At 43.0% G+C, this 17,407-nt stretch overlaps 1 protein-coding gene across 5 annotated transcripts in view; it reads left to right on the plus strand.

Moving 5' to 3' along the window:
- Positions 1–17,407, plus strand: part of rhbdf1b (rhomboid 5 homolog 1b (Drosophila)) — a 75,643-nt gene that overhangs the window by 25,243 nt on the left and 32,993 nt on the right. For 4 of the 5 annotated variants that reach the window (XM_036535891.1, XM_036535896.1, XM_036535897.1 and 1 more), the window contains exon 1: positions 5,450–5,774. The exons of the other annotated variant lie outside the window; for it this stretch is intronic. The gene's annotated coding sequence lies outside the window, so the exon portion shown is untranslated. Of the gene's footprint in view, positions 1–5,449; positions 5,775–17,407 lie in introns of those variants that run through there. 5 annotated transcript variants of the gene reach the window in all.

Genomic DNA, 17,407 nt, shown 5'->3' on the forward strand with positions numbered 1-17,407 from the left:
GTGTGTGTGTGTGTGTGTGTGTGTGTCTAGGCTTAGGTGTGTACTGTATGCCTATGCATGTGTTAGGCAGTATAATACAGCCTCACTGTCCTCAGTGTCTGCAGGCCTGTGACTATCTCAGCTCACCTCTGCAGCCCTAGAGACCGATGCTAATTGGAAGTTAATCGTCTGTAAACAGAGTGTCAGATTGACTCAGTGGAGAGGTGATGAATTTCTCAACCCATGGGCTCTGCTGATATGGATTATGTAACACTTAAACACGGCAAACTCATAAATAGTCCCATAACCAACCAAACTTTGAAGGGGGAAAATGTGTATTTCATATTAATAAGAGGTGACATCTGATTAAAACCTACTTCAGGTATTGTTTTTCTGTTAATTATTACTTTTACCATTGTGTTTCCTTAGTTATAGTTAGTTTATACATTAATATAAGACATATATTTTCATTATAAGACTTCTGTGTCCCATGTATTTAACCGTCTGCCATTTATTTGTTCTGGGTTGGAATGCAGAATCACATGTAAGGTACTGCATACCGCAGAAGGGTTGTTGTGGGAACAGTATAGTCTATATGAGCTAAGGTGTCACACAAGAGCCTATACTAAACAATGTTTTAATGGTGGTCTTGTAAAGGTATTCTGTTTGAGTGGATTCTAAATAATTGTGCCTCATGAGTTTGAAAATATACTGGCTGTGCCTGTCTCACAATATGAAAAAAATGACACCATGTGCTGTTTTACGACACAAAATCTTGATTTGCAATGCATCTTTTAATGGGGCTCAGAGCAATTTTATAGTATGTTGTTATATTTTGTACACTTAAAACTGTTGCCCAGTTCATTTATATCACTGGTGACAAGACAGAGGCTGGGGAGTGAGAGCAAGATTGAGAAAAAACCAACAAAACTCAGTAAGCAAAACAAAGGCTCCAAAGATTTTTGTCCCGTTGGGGTCTTTGTTTAAGATTGTTGTGTTTACTTTTTATTTTCTTTCTATATTATCTTACTTTAGTTTATTTTGTTGTTTTCATTTAATTAAGTTGTTAGGGGAGATGAAGAAGATTTATTTATAGATTTATTTATTTGATCCTTTGAGTGTGTGTGCTCTGTCCGTCACCCTGTGAATAAGAACTGGTCCAAAGATGATGACATGCATCTTGCTGTTATATCCTCTCATTCCTGAATCATCATTCAGTGCATGCCACAATGCTGAATATCTGTACATTACTTTATACGCTTGAGTTTATTTTAAAATACAAACATTTATGCAGTATAAATGTCTTATGAACATTTGATTTATCTAATTCTTTTGGAGGAAACTTAAATTTCTAGTCTGTGTTCAGGAGCATAATCCCCATTTATAGCATTACATCTATGGGAAAAAGGGATTCAGTTTATGATCCAGCTTCCAACGGGGTTTGTAGACATGCACTGTGTCATTAAGTGGGGAACACCTGTACATTTATTATGCATCCTACATGACATCCTACATTTTCATCCTTCCACTAAGTGATAAGGTAGTAAAGCCTTATTTTAAAGAAATCTGCATATGTATTTATACATAAATATTTGTGATTTGTATACCTGTAAGTCACAATTATACCCAAGCAAATTCAGTACAATAAACTAAAATTTTATAGCCTTGATGTCTCTAACAAAAGAAGTGAGCACTGATCATAAATGTTCACTCAGGTTAGACTTCTCAATACACATGGATAGCAATTGTTTCACTTGACTTCTATAACAACCCCTGGCAGAAAGAGAAAGGAAAACAGGCATCAATAAAACATGCATGTGAGCAACACAGTGGGTTATGATGTCAGCAACCAACAAATCATCCCACATGGGTCAGCTTAATGGGAAAACAGTGTGTCACCAAAAAGCGCGTCTTAAACAAACAAGATTCCAGTGAGGGAAGCTGCAAGTGAGATTCAGACTGAAGCTGGAATGAGTCTGAAGTCAGTACTGGAAATTCCCCTGAGGAACACTGGACGTGCTGCAAGAGGAATTTCAACAATTTTTAGTGAGGGGGAGGGAACATCTAAACATCTAGATATGATCTCTTTGTCCTAAGTGCAGACTGTGTTTAGAGACACTGTACCTGTGTAGGTAGCTGCTGCCTTGATGCTGGTTATTTTACCCTTTTCCTCCAGACCTTTTCCCTGTATCTGTCAGAAAGAGGCCCCTGGCCTTAGGAAAAGGGCATGCACCACTGCCCTTGAAAGAGCCACTATTTTTATAGGAAGCCAGGTGTTATTTTAGGATCTTATCAAGTGCAACAGACATTCACTTTGTGAGATTGCCCTCCTGCTCAATGTATGCTTTTTTCCTAGTTTTTTTTTCGAACATTGTCAGATCGTCACAATTCATGTAGCGCAGTTAAAGCACCCCTATATGGCCTTGATGAATGTGACTTCATGTCCTTCATGCCCTTTCTTCCTGTAACTAGATTTATGCCAGCCTCCCTCATTCAACTAATTGTCCAGGGGTGTAAATCCCACTGCAGTTGCTAGGGTTACCATGTGGAGGAGCATAGCAACCGGTTCTCTTTGGTTCTGCAGCAGGCCTACTTTTGGGCTTGACTCAGATTTCACATCTTAATTCCTGAAGCATAAACCAAAATTGACTATGGCTCCTTGCGAGGTGTTTTGACTGTATCCCTCAGAGTAACTCCAGTTTTAAATTTTATAATTAAGCAACAAATAAATTGCAGATCACTAAACCAATCGACAGTATCATAAAATTTGCTATTGACATGTTACATTATCCCAGAGTACACTGAAATTCCACTCAAAAACATATAGATGCTATTACTGCCTGTTTGAAGGTGCGTCATTTAATCCTTAACCTCTCTTTCCTCACTGTGTCTTGTTGAACACCATAATCACAGCACAAGAAAGGCAGTTGTAGAATTGTTTCCCATAGACCCACTGCAATTACCGCCTTGACTGCTGCGGGTAGTTATTCCCACAGGCATGAACAGACTAGTTATCCATTCAGTTAGATAACAGGGGAAATAACACCCTGGTTGTAAATGCTTTTTTTTCTGTTCCCAGAATATAAAGATAAAAAATAGTAATGAGGGTCATTCCTGGACACAAAGGTACTTTTTTAGTAAGAGAAGAAATAAGAAAAAGGAATTTGTTAATTCAGCAACTACAAAAAGCGTAGTAAGAATGACTGACATCATTAATGATGCTTGCTAAGGATGCTTGTTATGGTGTACGTTGTTAAATTAGGCATCGGTGCATTTTGTCCTGAAGGTTTCAGTGGCAAACGATTGTGTTGCACCTGAGCTCACGAGTGCATCAGATTAGGCAGATCAAAGGCCCTCTCTGTCATACTGTATGAGTGGCAATGGGAAACCTGGGACAGAACATGATACTTGACACATTCTGTCTGAAAGGAAAATCCAGCCAGATCCTGTGTGCTGTATAAAGGTCATCTTGGTGCTGCAGCACATGCTCAGCCATGGGCTGAGGCATGGCGCTGCCTTCATTGAAAGCACCTGGAGCGTCAGGAACCTTTCATCATGACCGGCATAGTGTACGCTTTGCCTCTCTCTCACCCTCATAGAGTGGCTCTGTGCTGTGTCAGGCACAGATGTGACCTTTTACCATGTTCCTTTAGCTTTGGACCCCTCTAATGTTTTCTGTCTCTGCCCAGATTTTCTGCTGTTTGAACTCACTGTCACCAGGCCAAACACACACCCCTATAGATACTTATTTCATAGAATGTGAATACCCAGACATAGTTATGTTAGTTCTGTTATACTTCATAATTCTCATTTTTGACAGCTTATTTTGCAACTTACATTTGTTCTGGTGAAGTTTTTAAATGACACAGTCTTTTACCTCAGCTGGTCATTAATCAGTATTTGAAGGCGTCTGGGATTAGATAAGTATATAACTTAGAATTTTGTCAATAGCAAGCCAATGACAGAGCTCAATGTGCATGCCATCCTCTTTGTCACTAAGGATGATAACCTATTAGCAACGTTGTTGTGTAGTTGGGAAAGGTAACCCAGGTTTAGTCCTGGAAGGTCTGCTTTGGTGCAAGACAACAGTATGTTGCTGCTTTCTCACTTGATCTGGTTTGCGATAACAGGGACAAGTACACAACAATCTAACTGAGATTCCACTTAGTGTCTCTGTTTAACACAAAGTCAGGCACATGCCTACTTCGGCGCTCTCAAGGGTAATGTGCTTATGTAAAAATGCATCAACCTGGAAAGTGATAGCGCTAAAACCACTGGTAATTGAAATGTTTTCATTAGGTTTTGGAATTACTGCCTGGCCTTGATGCTGAAGCTGTGAGAGTATCTTACTAGCCAGCTGGATAACATTATTTTCCAAATCAACGAAAAACAAATAAACAAAATAAAGTGAAATTTAGCATGAATGTACAGCACGCGATTTGTAGATTCACTGCTCATATATATATGGACGTGTTATCTTCAAAGGCACAGATGACTGAGCGCAAAATAAATGTTCTCATTTTCAGACCTAAAGGCAATCAAACATTAAATCCAAGAAATGAAACAAAACACAAGCAAAAAAACAAACAAAAAAAAAACATGCAGGACCTAAAGCAGTTTTACCTAATGGTCAAAAATCCCCCCTCAGAACTGCCAGAATGCCATAAAATACTACAGGAGATGATTTGTCAGTATAACCCCAGCCAAGGGAGAATTCATAAAATACTAACTACAAGGGTGTAAATAAACCTTGTGTTGTCTGGAATACAATTACACACTTGTGAACAATATGACATTGCTTTGTGTAATGTTAATATTAAATTTTTACATTAAAAATATTTGGAAAAAAATCCAATACATTTTTTTTTCTAGTTTTGATCCTATTTATTCAGGGATATGAATAAAATCAGAGGATACCATAGGGCAGGCTACTATATACATCATCATGGTTGATGATGAGCTGACAGCTGATGGTTTCAAATCTCTGGTGGAACACTGGTGTTGTAGTGAGAAAAGTATGCATATACATTGGTTGTGCCAGTGTAGATGTTTTGAGCAGAGGTTTTACGAAGCAGATCCTCGTGTTTTACATAGACTGCAGTTACAGTATGTTAGAACAGACGTCTGCAGCACGTGCAATTTACACTTATAACATCTACCTGACTAGCATTTCTTTCTGCACTAGTGTTAGCGGTATGGTTGGATTCCTTAAAATTTCATGCCTGATGACTCAGTTTCTTGTGTTCCATAGCCTTTTTAAAAAAGTCTCCTTCCACTCAACTGTCTAGAGTGGTCATCAGCCCGCTTGTTTCCACCCATCGAGGGTCAGCCTCGGCTCCAGAATACACCGATTGGCTATGGCGGCTGACAGCCGCTCAGCAGTTACCACCGATAGTTTGTCTCCCAGTGTGGTGGGCGGGACTCTCGATCAGTGAAACTGAAGTACACACAGTTCGTAACTGATCCCGGTGGAGCCCAGACTGGTGTGTGGGAATGTGCCGGGCACTGTATGGAAAAAAGAAGACCATATCAGCAATTTCTTGGAATTTCCATACTGTAACTTGTCAGTGCTTTGAGAGTAGTTCCGATATCTATTCGAAGATAGATGTTTTACAGTTATCGGGATCATACCGATTTTTATATAGGCTATCTATCCTGTGGCTGTTCTACTGTGCGAGCATGAAGTGACATATTCCGCACCATATCACGTTTGAGCAAACAGGATCCCAGCCCGCAAAAGCCGGGTCGTGTGTCTTGCAAGACAACAGTTGAAGACCTGAGGATTTGCATTAAGGGTAAGTTGTCATGTTTACCTAATCAACTGAGCTTCCAATTTAGACGAGCTTCTGTCGTATTTGAAAGGCAACTAATGTAGGCTGGTTATTTAGGCGTTGTTGGCTATAGCTTGCTAAATTGTTGCGCTCGCTAAAACATCAGTTTAGACATGTGGCAAGCTACCTATAACGTTACAGTAACGTTACAACTAGCAACCGTACTAGCTGTAACGAAATCTAGCTGTCACATATGGGATCTTTTCGCAGGAAGGATAACGTTACTTAGATTATTAGAGCTTTTAGTGTAGCCTATAGCTAGCTATTAGTCTTGTTTGTAACTCATAATTAAGAGCTGTAGCTATCGTTACTGTAGTTGTATTTGATCACATATCTGGAAAAGCCAAGTTACTTGTGGGCTAACTTATATTAAGTGGCTAGCTAAGATCGTTAACTACAAAAAGTTATACCTCCGTTTTCGATAAGACAATTACCAATACCCAGCTAATCTTGATCAACTAGTCATCTAGCTACCGTCATACTCTCAGTGCTACTGCCGAATATTCTAAAGTATGATCATTAGCTACTGTACTAGGTGGCACAGCTATTAGTTATTAATTTATTGAGTTAGAATGGAGAGAAAAGTTAAATAGCATGCTGACGTTTGCTATGAATGTATGCCTGTAGGGAATCACTCGCAGATGTATAGGCAGCGTAGGGGATGGTGCCATGTAGATAATTTAGCTAAAAGCAATGTCTCCCCATTCATTCACTGTATGGCTACCTTGCTACGTTCTGTTTTACGTACAAGCCATTGTTCGGTCGGAAAAGAAACGGATAAAAACATATCATTGTCAAGAAAGCACATGGGACAAAAAAACAAACAAAAAACAACCCATTTAAACTGACGTTTGCTAAAGAGCCCAATACAAAGGTGAAAGTTCACTTTTCTATTCTGAGTCATATAATGCAAGAAACTTGTTTCCGTCTGATATAGGTTACGATATCTACTCGCATGACTGTGTTTAGAATCATGGGCAAAGACTGCAGACTAGGAATTGTAGCTAGCCAACGTTCGCAATTTCTTTTGTCGCTTATGATTGGTTTCACAGTCTCGCCCACGGGGAGAAAACTTGAGCGGTAGTCTCAGTTGCTTGTTTTGTTTCCTGTCGTGCAGAAGGCTTTTTGAATAAGTCCTCTTGTGGTGATAAGCGCCCGACTTTGAGTTTCGCCGTTCATTGAGATATTTTGGTTATTCCTGAGAGGTTAAACGCGCCCTTCGCTTTCTTGTCCTGGCACAAAATTAGTTACGCACAACCTACCTACCTGTTTGATAGAAAGCTGGGCAATTTCCTTTGCCTTATTTAATTCTGCCTGGTTGAGACATAAATCTGTTGCCGAGTTTACCCACATTGATATAATTACGTTGATAGATTGTTTGTAAACGGTCAGATTCATATTGCCTTTTAGTCCGTATGTCGTGATATGGATTCATATGGTAGGTCAGATGTTAAATATTTAAACAGTTTGATGTCTGGTTCAAAGTATGAATTTAAGAATATGCATCCTATTGTATTCAGTGTTTACATGCCTAGAAAGGACAATATGCCCATAACCTTTAGGCAGGAAATTAAATTGTCAGCAGCAATATGTAGACAAATTGGTTGTTGCAGCAGTTTCACAGATGCAAAAAAAAGTTTTGTATGGTGTAATTGATGTCCTGTGTGCCCACCCCAGATAGCATGTTGAGGTGTTGATGGTAGTAGATGGTCAGTGAAATTAAGACATATCTGGCAGGCTCTCTGCTTTCAGTTGCAGCACAGTCTGTGACCAACGGAAGTTCCACTGAGGTTGGGCATTATAAAGAACATGTGGAACCTGGGCTGCAATGCTCATAGAGGGTGGGAAAGGCCACGTAAAGTTCAGAGGCTTGTGCCCTTAGCCTCAGACCTAAATGTAACACAATACCTTCTGTGGGCCTGTGTCATTTGTGTGGAACAGAAATCATATGCAGTTCAAGTTCATTTGCATGTGCATATAACTGTGCTGTGATTCAGCAGATCTGGCCTGCTTTTTGTTGTAGGCCCAACGATATAGCCTGGGTCTGTCATCGCTTCATTCCTTACGTTTTCTATGCTTAGTTATATTCTCGGAAAAACGTCAGTGAACTATGCCATACATGCATTTTTTCCAGATGATCCTGCGAATGTCGATGCTGTAAATTGTGACTGAAATGCAAAAATACTTGTGTATTTGCCAAGGTATCTAGACAAACAGGGATGGAGCACGTGGCAGCAAGACTGGAGCTTTCAGCTCATGCCCCTGAAATATTATCGCCCGTGATGAGATCATTGTGGCGTGATGTAAGAGCACAGATAAAAACTCAACCTGCCGTGTGAGGGCGACCATTAAGATGGCCCCTCTCTTTCAGGTTTCAATCCATCACTGAGCCCTGACGTTGTTGGCACCGGACAGGGCAATCTATAATGATGCTGCTCCAGAGAGAGAATGCTGGGAAAGGGCCCACAGCCCAGAGCCAGGGTTTATAGTGAAAGGAACAGGTGGAATGTCCGGGCTGTTTGCTGCATTGTGGGTGTTGCTTAGGCCTGGACAGAGGGAGCACTGGAACCATGTGTGTGAGTCATGGTGCAGTATCTGTCTGTCAGTCTGTCTGGCCAGGAGAACCACACTGTAATTGCATGCTGTGTTGTTTTCTTTTGAGGCAAGCCCTCAAGCGAAGGGTCCGTGGAATAACATCTCGCAGCTCTGTCACTGAGATCACGGGGGCCTGGCGCAGCGATCGTTTTTCCCTCGTGGAATTTACAGTATTACCCAACTCACCGCAGTGCTGCTGAAAAGCACCTGCCCGTAGCATGCCACACTAGTGCCTATTTCTGTTCAAGCTCTCTGTGTGCAGTGCAATAGAAAGATGGGTCCTTCTCCCTTGGTGTCTTTATGACGTTGAACTTTGCACGTCTCCAGCACTTATTATACTCCAGCCTCTGCCACCATTAGTAATGCTGTCATGAGCATTTCTCTCCCCCACCCTAATGGAATATTTCAAGGATAGGTCCTGATTAAATGATGCGTAGGCCATTTATCAGTTTGTTGTAACTTGTTTTAAATCTGGACTTTGTTCCAGATCAGTTCACCAATATTTGATGCTTCACTTGGTCTGGCTTTCAGACAGCAAAAAACAATAGAATGTTAGCAAGAAAAAGATTTTATGTTATGAAATCCCACTGTGCAGCATTGTGCTGGCTGCTTGCTGCAGGTCCTGTGTGAGTATTTCTCAGTTCTCAGCAGCAGTTGGAACATGGGGAAGTGAGGCTGGCTCTGTCTGTTCAGCACATGGCCCTTTAAATCACCCAGCCAGGGGCCACCATGGCAAAGAGAGCCGCTGAGCCATCGTGCTTACAGAAGTGAACAGCCGCGGCAGAAAAAAACGGCTCTGTCTTTCCGTCTTCTCACGCTGCCGTTCCCTCTCCATGTGTGGCTGTATCTGTGTCAGCCGTGGGGCTTTGTTGCGGCTCCCTCTCCTCGTTACCATACCCTCACCCTTCCGGATCCTTCCAACATGAGCAAGCATGTTGGTATTCAAGCAGGAAATTCAGCAAAGGCAACTGTGTCTCTTCCCATGCTGCTCTGGTTAACCAACTAGACCTGCAACTTTGGAAACAAAGCAGATCAGTTCAGACCAGTCCCACAGAGGCAGGCACTGAATGTGCTTGTAAAAGAAGGCAGCAGAACGCTCTCAAAGAAAGAATTCCTGTTGAGAGTGGTAGAACAGCCTCTGACCTCTATCTGAGCAGGGCTCCGTATGCTGTTGAATCACACACCTTGATGTGGGTGTACTTTGGACTTCAGACCATGTCGCAGATGCTCGGAACGGCTGATTAGCAAAAGCAAATCGGGAACGTGCATGCCTGTAATTTTTTTCTTCATTCCCTCTGATCGTCTGTTGTTAGGTGCAGTTTCAGCTTCATGCTGGGAAAAAATGCTCTGTGTGTGGTGGATAATGTCAGGGCATACTACTGCTATAAAATACTCTTTAATGAGACAAACCCATCACATCTCTCAGAATCGGGTTTGCCTGTATGAAGAGGCGTGTTATATTGGCAGTTTTTTTTTTTTTTTTTAAATGGGGAACTTAATGATGCATGACGAATATTATGAAAGGAGTCTAAAATCTTAAGTGAGGATTCAGCTGTGCCAAAGATCGGAGAAAAAAGACTGAACTGTGACATCACATGGACAGCTGGAAACGGAATGGAAAAACTCCCTTGCAGTTTCACAATAGCCAAGCTGTGAAAGGCTGTGCCTTCCAACAGCATCCTTAGTTCCTGCTTTGTGGAGGCTGACGCTTTTTGTCACTGTGGCGTTTGTGTGTGCTCAGAGCTCCCCTCCCCTGTGTCTTTTGGCTGCGGATATTCAAAGGAAGCCTCGCTTGGCCCTGCTGTGCGTGTTTCCTGTTTGTAGCTTGTTTGTGTGAGCCCTTGGCCCTGCCGGTGCCAGCTTTGCCTCTCCCTTTACATCTTGGAGGCGACAGGGAGCAGGCCTCGACATGTTTTCAACAGGACTGTAAATTAGCTGTGATGTAATGCGGCAGGTTTATTTGGGAGCCCCTGAGAAGCGCAGCCGCCACGGCCTCTCTCCCCTCCTCAGACCCACCGCTCACACTGCATCCGCCTTTGCCCCCGGCCCATGTGTCAGGGGGGCTTTGGTCAGGATCCCAAGGAACATCAGGAAGGGCACAGGTCAGGAAGTCTTAAAATGCCCTGCTGTCTTATTATGACGGGGGGTGAGTTGGGGGGGGGGGGGTGAGTTGGGAGCGGAAAAGGAAGGTCAGTTTTTTTCTTCAAATGGAACACAGGTTTTAATATTTATTGGGGTTTTATGATTGTTTTTTAAGCTGATTGTCTTGGTTTTCCCATGCAAAAAAAAATAAATGATAAAGATTTGAGTTGATCCTTGGTGATGTGGGATTTTATTAATCCGCCTGGTTAGTATGTTGCTGGGCAGTGCAACGGCAAAGCGTGCAATGTCTGGATCAAGTATGTGAGGGTGTCTGTGTAATGTCACCACAGTGTTTGTTTTTCTTCTCTCAGCTCAAAAATATCTTACCAAATCCTCAGTACCATAGCTTGTGAGATTGTGTCATGCATAGTAGCCCATACATCAAAGCTGGGGGCAGTTCGACAAAATTCAGTGTTCAACTCAGCTCCTTCTCCCTGTATATTCAAACAGTTCAATTCTATCTCCAGTGTTTGAAGATTCTTTAAATTCCAGTTCATGTCAAGTTCTCCACTTCATGCGCGAATTCATGAATTGTTGCATGAATTTCAATTTAAATTGGAATTGACCCCAACCCTGACACTCGTACAAATGATCAAAACCTGCAAAATAAAGTAAGCCATCTACAGTAAAATGTGGGCCAATACACATGGTTTCTCACAATCTAAAGCCCACTGTCAACTCTCATGCTGCACAGAACTAGCAAGGCTTCCTCTTTCCTGCTAAGATACCTAATAGCATTGCATGCATTAAAATTTGCTTCAAATAACATAACAGTCAGCCCTCTAATTTAAATTTAAAGTTAATCTAACTTAAAGTTTTGTCTGAAAGCTTTGTCTCTATGTGCCTGCACTCCTTGGCTGTGCCTGTCGCCTTTCTTGGCCCTGTGTCTTTAAAAGCCTGAATGGCCAGGAGTGAGGGCACTGCTTGAGGCCCCGTCATGGTGATATAATATGGGATGGCAGGGGCAGCAGGGATGAGAGCGTGAATATAAATAGGCAGCCAGCCTCTCGGTTGCTATCTTTGGCACAGAAGGCAGCCAGACCCCAGAGGCCTTGGGTTTTATTTCTGTACCAGGTTCGTAAACTCATGTTTGCCTGTGGACATTCATTCCCCTGCAAGATTTCATGCATTGTCATATCTGTCTCTGTTGTTTCTTGTGGTCAGCACTCAGCAGGGGAATTTTGTGTTGAGGAATTGCTGGAGACTTGCATTAGACTCCCTTAATTCTGAGTATCCTTCCACAAATGGAATGAGTAGGGGGGTGTTGTGTAGAGCGGCTGTGCAGCTGGGGTGGAGCACTGTTCCAGTGGGAATAGGTGTAGCCCTGGACTGCCAGTAATAATATGCAAGGAGTTTCTGCTGAGGTCACAACCAGTACATTGCAAATGGATGTGCAGACATGAGAGCATGGGCACACAGACAGGGTCGGGTCCTCCGTCTCAACCCATCTCTTGGCTTCCAGAGAAAAAGCCACCTGTCACACTTCCATCACGTGCTGCTCTACACATGATACTAATGTGGAGGTCTTCTGAAAGCCAGCTGACCCAACGGTTGTATGTAGGGAGATTTTTATATTTGGGTATTTCAGTCCTGCCGTGCACTGGTCTCACACTTGGAACTGTCCTGGTTGGTGAGACATTGTGTCAGTTTGGTTTGTGATGGAATGTTTTCCAATCTGATTTAGGTGGATCCAGTTCTCTTTATTTCTGGTGGTGTGCAATCGGCCAACCCTATCTCCAGCAGGTGTCATCTGTTGTCACGCTGCAGAATCGTGCCAATTGTCTCTATAATTATCGTTTTAATCATCTCTTGGCCCTGGTCTGTGGGCTATGGAGGTGATGTAAGAGGTCTCTAATGGTGGCACCAGGCTGGATCGTGCCAAGAAACGGTGACGTGTGACTTGGAGGGAGGAGGGCATGACATGTTTGGCTGCTATGCTCCCTCGCCTGGGAAGAGGCCGCTGATGTTGAAAGTATCGACCGAAACGTTAAATGACAAAAAAAAAAATCGATGAATTGAATCTGTCTTGTTAGCAGACTGCCTGGAGGCTTTCCATCCAGGCGTTTACTGATGTCTGCTCAGTGCCACAAATCCTCCCAGCTCCACCGAGCTGAGCCTGGCTATTTCCTTCACAGTATGATACCGGAAGAATGGATCTGTGGCGTTCTTTTTCAGGATGGGTGGGAAAATACCTAATTTGTATGTATTTTGGCTCCCGTTTGAGTGATATGGTGCAGCCAGAATATACCAGCCAATCTCTCAATGTGGGGGGGCGGCGAGCAATTACAGCAGAGTGAACAGTTCTGTGGGGGAATGTTTTCTTCTGGCCCTCCCTGATGTGTTCCAGGAAAAAAAATGTCGGCTCCTATCCCCAAGGAGTCTGTGTTTTCTTTAGCCGCCCTGCGTTGTGATGAGACCTCCCCCCCACTCTGCAGCTAATGACCCAGGGGTCTGCCCTGGACCTCCTGTCACTGTGCTGTTAGTGAGTCCTCACTGTGCCTCTCAGGACCTGAGCTTAGCCTGTGTATACCAGTAGCTCCCTGTGGAAGGTCATGTCCAATTCTTTAAATGCTCCCGAGCTCTGATTGTTAGAGGGGAAATGTGAACTATGCGATAACCAACACCCTTTCTCAACAAGGTCGCAATAGCACAAAGACGCTAGTTGTAGCGAGTACTACCATGCAGACGTCTAACTGTAGTAGGGGTTGGATCTCTACTTGCTGACAGTCGTAAGGGAGGGTGAGAGATGTTTGAAGGAAATGAAATTTGATGAGACCCAAGCTGGAATGAAACAAAGCTGTTATTTTCCATACAAATATAGACAGTGGACTATATTGCTTGATGTTTTTGTGCTTTGATGTCCATGTGTAGCCCAATCCCCATAATAGTCAGTGACTTCAAATGCCAGAGTGCTGCTTTGAAACTCTGCATAAGACAGTGGAGGGATTAAAATGCACAATTCCGATGGACCCCAATTAACATATTTTTCTTGAAATATTCTTTTCAGTGTTTTTATTTTCCCTCTCTGCAATGCAACTTTATGTAATTAGCATTTTGATAGACTGCGAGCCAACAGAGGAAGCCCTTATGTTAAATCCGCAGCTTGAAGATGTCACATAATGAGTTCCATTGTGCACTCTGCACATTCTCAGACAATGGCTATCAACCACTCAGTGCAAAACAAAAGAGCCTACCACTGTGTAGTGTGACAAAGAGTTTAACTCTGCCCACTTCCCCGTGAATGGCGATTATGAATTTCTGATATAATGTCTGATATAATCCTTAAACCTCCACTTTAACTGCGCACTTCCTGGGGCATTCCTCAGTGGACAGGCTGTACCACTAATGCTGCACAATATCACAATAATCATAACTGTTTGCCAGTAGCTTTACTCTACATGGCCTGGAACTCAAAGCTCTTATCAGTTAAAGACATTTTCAATATGCTATGCAAAAAGGGGAATGTTGTAGTTGTGAGTAATGAGATGTTTTGATTGATTGTAGTTTGAGTGGAATTGACCAAAGATGTTTTGTTTCATGGCTTATTGACTGGGAAGGGGATGAACTGGTGCCTGAGATGGATGAGCGCTGGCATTCAGACCTGACATGGCCATGACCCGCTCTGACCTACAATAGGCACACTCTAGACCTCTGAGTGTATTAAAGGCAACACTACCTCAGCTTGTGGAATTTCACACACTGCACCAGCATTCTTGATTACACCAAGATGCAATATGGCACAGAATATAGCAAAGCCTATTAATAACATTCCTCTGCACAGTATTGAAAACCATGATATCTCTGGCAGTGTAGGTTCTGTGAGAGATGTTAAGTTGCATGAGGCCATTGCTCTGTGAGTTCTGGTCTGGGTAAAAGGTGGGTTCTGCATCTCTGTAGATGGTATATGGCAGTTCTTTATTAGCTGGGTAATTAAACTCTTTAAACTGTGGGATTTTTACCTTGGCTTGCCATATTTCAAACTGATCATGGCCATGAGTCCCTGCAGATCAGAAGCCAAGGTTAAATCCCATTAGTTCCTCTTGCAAGGGTGTGACAACCTTCTACAATCGAGATGATTAATTTGTGTGTTACACATTGAGGGAAATCTTGAGTGACGTTCTGGGGCATGGCAGCAAGAATTGTGACTCCACTTTTATGTAGCGACAACATAAGAGAAACGGAGATGGATGTCCGCTTATCAAAGTCTGTGCCAGTGTTCATCTGGTGGCAGGGAGGCAGTGGCCTTCCTTTTCCTTGGCTTTGGCCTTTGGAAATCGGGACGAAACCGCTGAGAGTGTGTCCTTCCGGCCTCTGTCAGGACTTTTCCATGCCATGTCTCTCTCTATTCTCCCTCCTCTGCTTCCTGCCTCCTGCCACAGGTCTGGGTTAAAAACCTCTGACAGATGGAAGCCTGACTTTGCTGTGCGTTGAGGGTCCCCCTCCCCCTCCTCCTTTTTGAAGACAGCGTCGCTTGCTTTGATGCATTATTTATTTCATGCTTTTTGCGTAGTTGTTGTAGGATGGAGTCTTTACCTTACCTCAGGGGTACAGGTGTGTTGTGTTTGCAAACTTTGGAATAACTCTGGATTGTCTGAGCAGCCTTTTTTAGAGTTAATCATTTGAATCAGTTCCTTGAATCTCTTGTTCTGACAGTTACCGAAGATAAAAGCGAAAACTGACAGACACCGCAGTTTGACAAGTCCAGTATTTTATGCGCTGCCGGTGCTGGCAGCGGTAAGGCCGTTAATCCTGTCTTGATCAATATCTGCCGCTCCTCATTAGCTAAGTGACAGAGAGTGAATAATGTGCAGAAGGCGGTGCTGAAGGCCTGGAGTGCTGAAGCTGCTGTATCTCCTGGCCATTGCATTGGGTCAGAAGATACCGGTGTGGTTGCTGCTCTATAACTGCCAGCACAGCATCGAAGGGCTCGAATCAGAGCAGATGCACAATAAGCCCTTTTGTGGGGACAGGCTTTTGGCTGATATCATGCTGGAAAGTATTTAAATGGAGATCACATGTTGTTTAGGCATGCTGCTAAGAATCCCTTCTTAGCTCACTTAACAGGAAAGCGTCTGACTTCCTAGAGACAATAAGGCGTTTGTTGGCAGATTGGAGTGCATCTGGGAGCCTCTCAGCAGCATTACGCAGTGCCACCGCCTCTCGGAATATGCCCTGCTCGGCTTTTTCTCTCTCTGCCCTCTCTCTGAGCGCCCGAGGCCGATAACCAGCTCTCACAAGGTGCGAAATGTGGCAAAGGCTGAAGAGTCAGAAAACGCTGTTAGGATCCTGCTGCAAAGTCAAATGTGAACAGCTTTAGTCTATAGGGTTTTTCCTACTTTTTTCCTACTGACCTTAGTTTTTTTCACAGATTGTTCACGTAATCTAAAACAAAGCCCCAAATGTTATTGCTCATGTGAATCAGAGCATCCTCAGCTACCTAAAAGTACATTCCATTCTGAAATGGTATTTGTAATCAAGTACAGCTGAACAGTTGATTTGTGTTTTATTAAAAATTAAACAAAAAACAAAAACGTGTTTTAAGGTATTTCCAACGATCAAGGTCTGCGCTCAAAGATGACATAACGTAATAGACGTTTGGGTTGTCTATGGTATTCATTCCTTCCATATCAGTTGTATTCATCATTGCTTTACACTGTGAAGTTATGTGTGGGAAGTGCCAGGTGCAGTTGCAAATAAGTAGACTTTGCAAGAAGAGACATGTGAAGGACCCCAAAAAAAAAACAAAAAAAAATTGAAAAACCTAACTGACACTGACAGAAATATAGCCTGTATTATAAATGGGTGTTTTCTTGAAGAGAAAGGGAGTGCAAATGTATCTCATGCTGCCCTCATGCCTGTAGGTATGACCAAGTTCTCACTCTATCACTCCTAACTTGTGACCGTAGATAACCCCTGTGCTTTGTGAGAGATGGAGAATCATACTCGGGAGAGTCTGATGTGAAAGTAATTGAGTAATTTAGTAATTACACAGATGCCTCCACATTTGTGTCACTCAAAGCTGTATCCCTCTACTGAAGTTTTTAAATAACACGGATCATTAATGTAATGTCAAACACACCATTCAGGATAAAGGGGTCAAGTCAGGTCTGTACTGAGAAGTTGGGCACTTTGCAGAATAATTTCCCATTACCCTTTTACCTTTTGCACTGTTGCCGTATGGATTCCTGCCATTTCTCATGGATGTCTCATTTTGCCTGTTTAGTTTCTCCTCGTCTACAGGCTGAGCTCATGATGCTGACAGTACCTGTGTCTGTAAGCTCAAGAGTGCAGTAACTGAGAAGGTTGTTCGTTAGCCCTGCCTCAGTCTCATTGTTAGTGTTTCTCCTTGGTATGCTGCTGTGTCTGCTCCCACTCACGCTGGTCTCCAGGGACGCTGTGTTTACGGGCAGAGGGTCAGGGAGGGGTGGGCGGGATCCCTGCGTGGGCACACCGCGGATGGGAGATGAGACGGGTTTCCGTGAGAAACAGCTCAGCCCTGCCAGCCTCAGGGACACCAGACGAGGGATAGAACTACCCCCTCTCTTTCCACGTCCCGGATGGCCCCCACAAGGGAGTTTGTTTCTCAGAAAAACACTCTGAGCACACAAGCATGCCAGATTACTCACAGGTACAAATCATCCTCTCCATATGTCAGCGCATACGCATTTGCAAAAGCAGCTCTGCCAATCAAAGCAAACTCACAATTAACGAATGTGCTCTCATTAGCTCATGCACACTGAAGAGGAACTATTCCACACCACTAACCATTCCACTAACCAGTGTTTCTATTATGTTTTGTCGTTTTTGTTATAGATATCATGTCTTTTTTTAGATTGCCCTGTGTGTTAAAATAATATGCT

The sequence above is a fragment of the Megalops cyprinoides genome, chromosome 1 (assembly GCF_013368585.1).
Source record: "Megalops cyprinoides isolate fMegCyp1 chromosome 1, fMegCyp1.pri, whole genome shotgun sequence".
Lineage (NCBI taxonomy): Eukaryota > Metazoa > Chordata > Actinopteri > Elopiformes > Megalopidae > Megalops > Megalops cyprinoides.